General features: G+C 42.5%; 1 non-coding gene across 1 annotated transcript; it reads left to right on the top strand.

Moving 5' to 3' along the window:
• The first annotated feature begins 1,719 nt into the window (after positions 1–1,719).
• LOC114815649 lies at positions 1,720–1,857 on the top strand. Its single transcript, XR_003763448.1, has one exon. It is a non-coding gene; the product is annotated as a small nucleolar RNA SNORA7 (small nucleolar RNA).
• The last annotated feature ends 6,453 nt before the right edge of the window (positions 1,858–8,310 follow it).

Raw genomic sequence — 8,310 nt, 5'->3', positions numbered from 1 at the left:
TACTAATAATAAAAATAATAGTGGTGTTTCTTAAGCGCTTACTATATGCCAAACACTATATTAAACACTGGGATGGACACAAGTAAATAGAGTTGGACACAGTCCCTGTCCCACATGGGGCTCACAGTCTCAATCCCCATTTTACAGATGAGGTTACTGAGGCCCAGAGAAGTGAAATGACTTGCCCAAGGTCACAGGGCAGTCATGTGGCAGAGCAGGGATTAGATCCCATGGTTTTCTGACTACAAGACCCATGTTCTATCCATTATGCCATGCTGCTCCTCTTAGTACAGTGCTCTGCACACAGATTTATTGAGGGTTGACTACAGTGCTTCCATTTCCCAGATCCTAATAATGTGATTTCAAAATTCACTGTGTCCTGAAATGTGATACTTATTATGTACCAAATATTGTACTGAGCACTGGGATAGGTACAAGTAAATAGAGTTGGACACAGTCCCAGTCCCACATGGGTCTCTCAGTCTAAGTAGGTGGAAGAATAATTGAATCTCCATTTTACAGATGAGGAAACTGAGGCAAAGGGAAGTTAAGTGTCTTGCCTAAGGTCACATATCCAACCTGAGTAGCTTGTGTCTACCCAGCACTTAGTACAGTGCCTGCCACATAGTAAGCTGTTAATGAATATCATTTTTAAAAAATGGCAAAGCTGGTAATAGAACCCAGGGTTTCTGTCTCCTAGACCTGCCTGTTGTCCTCTTTCCACTAGGTCACATTGCTTCTTTTATCATCTCACTGAATCACTTGAGGCCAAAAGTTTGGATTTCTTCTCATCTTTTCTTCTAAAGGTGTAAACACCCCTATGCCTATGCACTCCTTGACACCCATTGAATTAACAGTCCACAAATGAGTACATACCTAAGACTGCTTATAACTCATCCCCAAGGCCATTTCCAGGAAAATATTCAGAAATCATATAGAAATCATATTCCTACATCCCAAGACATCTGCAAAGTCGATTAACTCAAGAGGCAAAAAATGGTTGCCAGCGGTTTTTTAACTAGGTTTTCAGTTAGCCTGCTGTGTTGGCTGCTTATTTTGTATTTTAAGTATGAAAGGTCCCATGAAGAACAAGCTACTAAATCAAGCACGAGACCACACCAGTAAGGACATGCAGAGAGAATGTAATGTGAAACAAAATACGATGAAATAGAATCCATTATATCTTTTATCATACTGCTCCTGACTAAAACCCGGCTGGAATGTATAAAAACTGAATCAGCATTCTGGATGTTTGATCTATAATTTTTTTTTTAAAAGTCATAAGTTATTGTGCCTCCCCAACCAAGCACTGCTTTGTGATGGCTGAAATCTCAGCTATTGGGGACGCCAGGTCATGTTTCCTTTTAAGTCTTTATTTATTTCAGTTGTATGCCATTAAATTGTTTGGATAAAACTCCATCATCAATTCTCCCTGAACAAATGCTTTATGAATTAGACTCAAAATTCCAATCAACTTTCAGGGCGGCCAAATTTTCACAGGAATCACCAGAGTTCAGATTCAACAGTGATACTGACCTGGTCATATATCTCACTACAGTTAATTAATTTAAGCAGCATAGAAGCTTTGATGTTCCTTGTTCATCCTAAAGGATTAGTCATAACCCAACTATGTCAGCTGAGGCAGTCTTTGATCTGATTCCAACCAGCGTCTATAATAACCAAGGATTGATAGGAGTATAGGGGAGGTAGTCCATGAATTCCCTCTCAGGGTCGCACCTGGAGAGTTTCCAGTACTCTACCAGTCTCGGCTACGGGAGGGAGAGTCAAGCAGAGGCCTATCCATTCCACTCCTAGCTTGGGCAGTGGCTAGTGAGTGGAAGGCAATCTGCTACAAGTCAAAACTCAACCATGCTGGGCAGCAGCGGCACGGGAGAGTCGAGGGCGGAGATTCAAGTTTACTGTGTGGAAAGAAGCAATGGTAAACCACTTCCGTATTTTTACCAAGAAACTCTATGGATCCACTGCCAGAACAATTGCAGATGAGAGCGGGGCATTCTGGGAGAGATGTGTCCTTGGTGTCGCTATGAGTCGGAAACGCGTCGATGGCATAAGACAAGCAAGACAAGTTCATGAATACCCTGGGGCAAGATCCAATCAGGACCAAAGAAGAGAGAAAGTCATGACCTCTGTCAGAATTTTCTTCCAAACCTTCAGTTCTTCCCCTTTCCCCACCATCCTAAATCTTTCATTTTTGTCTCTCTCTCCCACTCTTTAACCATGAACAACTCCCACACTCGAAATAGCAAAATCCAGTAGATAACAATGCCCTATTTTTTTTTTGGTATGTGTTGTTGATAACTCCACTCTAGAAAGGATTTTAAAACAGTGCATGACCTCAGAGAACTATAGGTGCCCTGAAGGATGTCACCTTGGCTGAAGGAAAGAAACACCTCTCTTCCTATGGGAGATAAACCATTAAGAGCAGCATGTGGTTACAGCTATATACGAGCAAATCCAGTTGGACACGATCCCTGCCCTATGTGAGGCTCACAGTCTCAATCTCCGTTTTACAGATGAGGTAACTGATGCATAGGGAGGCACAGTGACTTGCCCAAGATGAGACAACAAACAAGTGGGGAGCCAGGCTTAGAATCCATGACCTTCTGACTCCCAGGCCCATGCTCTATTCACTATACCGTGCTACTTCTTGAAGTGACAGCAGAGTTGTCTTCTCAAAGTTTAGAACGTTCAGAAGGGTTTGGCTGTGAAGGTTTGTGATTAAGGACTCCGAATAGCCCTTACTAAACAGAAAGGAGTTTGAAAATAGCGCCTTTAACTTCAATAATAAAAGTAAGAATAAGAATTATGGTGTTTGTTTAGTGTTTACTATGTGTCAAGCATTGTTCTAAGCACTGAAGTAGATGCAAGTTGATCAGGTTAGACACAGTTCTTGTCCCACATAGGGTCACTGTCTAATTAGGAGGGAGAACGGGTATCAAATTATCATTTCATAGTTAAGAAACAAGCACAGAGAATTTAAGCCATTTGTCCAAGGTCACAAAGCAGGCAAGTGGTGAAGCCAGGATTAGAACTCCAGTCCTCTGATTCCCAGGCTTGTGCTCTTTCTTCTTGGTGGTACTGCTCCCTTAAGGTTCTACAACTCTTCTTGTTCTAGTGTTCACCTGTTGTTTTACCTGCATCACTTCAGTCTTTCTTCATGTGCCCATTACCAACCTCACTGGCCCCCTTCACGATTGTGAACCCCTTGAAGGCTAAGGATCTTGTTTAATTAAACCTCCATTGAATTCTTCCCCAGCACTTAGTTCAGTCTCATTCTTGCTGAATGAATTCATGAACAATCACCTGCTTGGTTAGCAGTTCCAGTGATCAAAATGGTAATAGGAAAGGGAAAATAATATAGGGGTATTAGCCAAAGGTACCTAACTTACTTCTGGGGTGACCCTAAGGGTTCTGGAAGATGCCAGCTTCAGGGTAGCTATTTCATTCATTAATGGAGTCACTTCCAAATAGCACCAGTGGCTTGAAAAAACTGTCATTCATTCATTCTATTGCATTTATTGAGCTCTGACTGTGTGCAGAGCACTGTACTAAGTGATTGAAAGAGTACAATATAACAACAGACAGACATTCCTACCCAAAGTGAGCTCACAGCCTAGAGTAGGAGACAGTCATTAATATAAAGAAAAAAATGGGTGTCTGGGATAATTCCTACACTGGATTATCTTCAGCACACTTAGGAGTAAATAAGAATATTCTTTATTACCCCATCTTAGTTGTCCTAACTGTATATCACCCAACATGGTGGAATGCCAAGCCTCTCCATTCAGTACACTTGCCAAATGGTTTAAACATTATTTACATAACACTCCTATAAAACTTACATGATGAGCACATTAAAAGTAATAGCAGAAATCAATGAAGTGGCTGATTTGTTTAGGGCTGTTAACTGACAGAAACTCTCATTAGAACAGTTCTTGGAAGGAAGTACCTGAGTCTTAAAAATTATCTCATGCCAGAGCTTTAATTTTATTTCCAGAAGATCCCAAATGCCACTTCGCATTTGAAGACAGAGAGAAAAGAGCTGAAAAAATGAGAGAATAAGACTCAAAAAAAAAAGATGCTCCTCAGAATTATCTGGAACTCTGCCAATAGCACAAGTTAAAAATACAGATCTGACACCTCAATAGACCTATATAACATTCATAACCTGTTACCTGGGATACAGGAAAAATCTGTTAGCAGAAATCTGACCCCTCCCATTTAACCCTGATTGCACATATTCAATCTGTCACCAAATCCTGTCTTTTTTACCTTCACAACATCGCTAAAATCCATTCGTTCCTTTCCATCCAAACTGCTACTGCATTTATCCAAGCATTTATTCTATCCCGCCTTGACTACTGCATCAGCTTCATCACTGACTTCCCTGCCTCCTGTCTCTTCCCACTCCAGTTCTTAGTTTACTCTTCTGTCCAGATGATTTTTTCAAAAAATGTTCAACCAGCGTCTCCCCACTCCTAAAGAACCTTCAATGGTTGGTTGTCCATCCACCTCCACATCAAATTGAAACTCTCTTCTATTAGCGTTAAAGCGCTCTGTCAACTTGCCTCCTCCTATCTCAGCTTGCAATTTCTTACTAAAACCCAGCCCACACACTATTCCTCAACGTCAATTTACTCACTCTAACTCCATGTCAGGTCTCTCACCAAGGGCCCCTTTGCCCATGTCCTCCCTCTGTCCTGGAACTCCCTCCCTCTACGTAAACAACAGACACACCACTCTTCCCCACTTCAAAGTCTTACTAAAATCACTTTTCCACCATAGGTCAGCAAGTCACTTCCCTTCTCTGTGCCTCAATAACCTCATTTGAAAAATGGAGATTAAGACTGTGAACCCCATGGGCTGTGTCTAAGCTGACTTGCTTGTATCAGCTTGTATCAGCTACCCCAGCGCTTAGTACAATGTCTGGCACATAATGAGCACTTAGCAAATGCTACTAAAAAAAATAGAGGCCTTCCTCAACTAAGTTCTCATTTATTCTACTCCCTCTTCTTCTGTGTCACCTATGTGCACTTGGATCTGTGACTTTTAGGCATTTGATATCCACCCCACCCTCCACCCTCAAAGCCCCTAGTAACGTATCTATGAATTATATATTATAAATGATTTAATGATATTTATGTCTGTCTCTCACTCTAGACTGTAAACTCACTGTGGGCTGGGCATTTGTATATCAACATTGTTATACTACACTCTCCTAAGTGCTTAGTACAGTGCTCTTCACTTGGTAAGTACTTAGTAAATACCATTGATGATCAATCCATCAATGGTATTTACTGAGAGCTTACTGTGTGCAGAGCACTGTACTAAGCATTTTGGAGAGTACGATATAATGAAATAACAGACACATTCCCTGCCCACAGCGAGCTTACAGTCTAGATGGGGAGACAGACATTAATATAAAGAAATAAATTACCGATATGTACATAAGTGCTGTGAGGCTGGGATGGGGGATGAATAAAATGAGCAAGTCAGGGTGCTGCAGAAGGGAGTAGGAGAAGAGGAAGAGAGCTTAGTCAAGGGAAGGCCTCTTGAAGGAAATGTCCCTTCATTAAGGCTTTAAAGAGGGGGAAAGTAATTGTCTGATTTGGAGAGGGAGGGGGTTCCGGGACAGAGACAGGATGTGGGCAAGAAGTCAGCAGTGAGATAGGAGAGATCAAGGTACAATGAGTAGGTTGGCATTAGAGGAGTGAAGTGTGCAGGCTGGGTTGTAGTAGGAGAGTTAGTAAGGTGAGGTAGGAGGGGGCGAGCTGATGGACTGCTTTGAAGCCGATGGTGAAGAGTTTTTGCTTGATGTGGAGGTGGATGGGCAACCACTGGAGTATTTTGAGGAGCGGGCAGACATGTCCTGAACATTTTTGTAGAAAAATGATCCAGGCAGCAGAATGAAGTATGGACTGGAGAGGGGAGAGACAGGAGGATGGGAGGTCAGCAAGGAGGCTGATGCTGTAATCCAGGCAGGATTGGAATAAGTGATTGTTGCAATTTGGATGGAGAGGAAAGGGCAGATTTTAGCGATGTTGTGAAGGTGGAACCGACAGAATTTGGTGATGGGTTGAATGTGTGGGTTGAATGAGAGAGAGGAATCAAGGATAATGCCAAGGTTACAGCCTTGAGAGACAGGAAGGATGGTGGTGCTGTCAACAGTGATGGGAAAGTCAGGTGGAGGACAAGATTTGGGTGGGAAGATAAGGAGTTCTATTTTGGACATGGTAAGTTTGAGGTGATGGCAGGACAGCCAAACAGAGATGTCTTGAAGGCAGGAGGAAATATGAGACTGCAGAGAGGGTGCAAGATCAGGGCTGGAGATGTAGATTTAGGAATGATTCGCATAGTGGTGGTAGCTGAAGTCATGTGAATAAATGAGTTCTCCAAGGGAATGGGTATAGATAATGATGAGGACAAACTCTTCGTGCACAGGGAATGTCCTCTCCCAAGCACTTAGCGCAGTGCTCTACACATAGTAAATACTCAGTAAATATCACTGACTGATTGATATTAATCTGAGCTAAAGGAATAGATGACCTTAATGGAGTCAACGAAGTTCCTCAACCACATATAAACACAAGAGTCACAGGGAAACATTCTGGTCATTTTCTATGTAATTTCACCCTTCCCAAAATCAAGTGACGAAGCCACATACCTGACCCAGATGTAGAAACCCATTTTCCATTTCCCAAGTCCCATGATGAAATGTGCATTACTGAAATTGATGCTTTGCAATCGATAATAATAATAATAACTGGTATTAAATGCCTAATATGTACCTGGTACTGTACTAAGCCCTGGGGTGGATACAAATTAATCAGGTTGGACACACTCCCTGTCCCACATGGGGCTCACAGTCTCAATCCCTGTTTTACAGATGAGGTATCTGAGGCTCAGAGAAGTAAAGTGACTTGCCCAAGGTCACACAGCAGACGAGTGGTGGATCAGGGATTAGAGAATCTCCAATCAGGGATTGGAGAAGCAGCGTGGTTCAGTGGAAAGAGTATGGGCTTTGGAGTCAGAGGTCATGGGTTCAAATCCCGGCTCTGCCACTAGTCAGCTGTGTGACTGTGGGCAAGTCACTTAACTTTTCTGTGCCTCAGTTACCTCATCTGTAAAATGGGGATTAACTGTGAGCCCCACGTGGGACAACCTGATTCCCCTGTGTCTACCCAGCGCTTAGAACAGTGCTCTGCACATAGTAAGCGCTTAACAAATACCAACATTATTATTATTATTATAGAACCCATCACCTTCTGACTCCCAGGCCCGTGCTCTATCAATTAGATCATGTACACAGGATTTTCCTGATGGTTTCCTTGGGAATGCCAAAGTAGGCAGGGACCTATGGAAGGAGCTGCCGCAGCCAGTAGGAGTTTGAGTTACTGTCATCATGATCAATATTTACTGAGCACCTACTGGGCCTAGAATACACTACTAAGCACTTAGAAATATACACAAAAAGTAAGAGATGTGAAGCAGTGTAGCCTAGTGGAAAGAACACTGGCCTGGGAGTCAAAAGGTCATGCCAATTACTTGCTGGGTGACCCTGGGCAAATCACTTAACTTCTCTGTACCTCAGTTTCCTCAAGTGCAAAATGGGGATTCAATATTTGTTCTCCCGCTTTGCATTGTAAGCCATATGTGGGACAGACTATCCAACTTGATTGATTTGTGCCTACTCCAGCAATTAGAACAGGGCTGGACACATTGTAAGCATTTAACAAGTATAACAATAATAATAGTAATAATAATAATAAATAGTATCACTGGCTCCCATTTAGAGGTGGGTGGAAATTTGCACATACATACCTTTGGCTGGTTCTCATACTAGACATATATGGCACCTTTCATATCCTTTGCACAACAAAGAAAACAATTCCAGCAAAGGAAGTTGTGCCAAACATCAGTTTCATGGAACTCATGAAGTTTGCTCCATAACACAAAAGCCACCCACTCTGAACCATCAAGCCAGTCTAGCTTCCATAGCTATGGTGCTCAGGGTTCATCTCCACTCCCAGCCCCACACTACTATGTACATATCTGTAATTTATTTATTTATATTAATGCTGGTCTCCCTCTCTAGACTGTAAGCTTGTTGGGGGCAGGGAATGTGTCTGCAGGATTAGATACAAGTTTATCAGGTTGGACTTAGCCCCTGTTCCACATGAGGCTCACAGTCTCAATCTCCCTTTTACAGAAGAGGTAACTGGGGCACAGGGAAATGAAGTGACTTGCCCAAGGTCACACAGCAGACAAGTGGCCGAGCCGGGATTAGAA

Source organism: Ornithorhynchus anatinus, chromosome 1, assembly GCF_004115215.2.
Source record: "Ornithorhynchus anatinus isolate Pmale09 chromosome 1, mOrnAna1.pri.v4, whole genome shotgun sequence".
Classification (NCBI taxonomy): domain Eukaryota; kingdom Metazoa; phylum Chordata; class Mammalia; order Monotremata; family Ornithorhynchidae; genus Ornithorhynchus; species Ornithorhynchus anatinus.
This window is presented reverse-complemented; position numbering and strand designations above follow the sequence as displayed.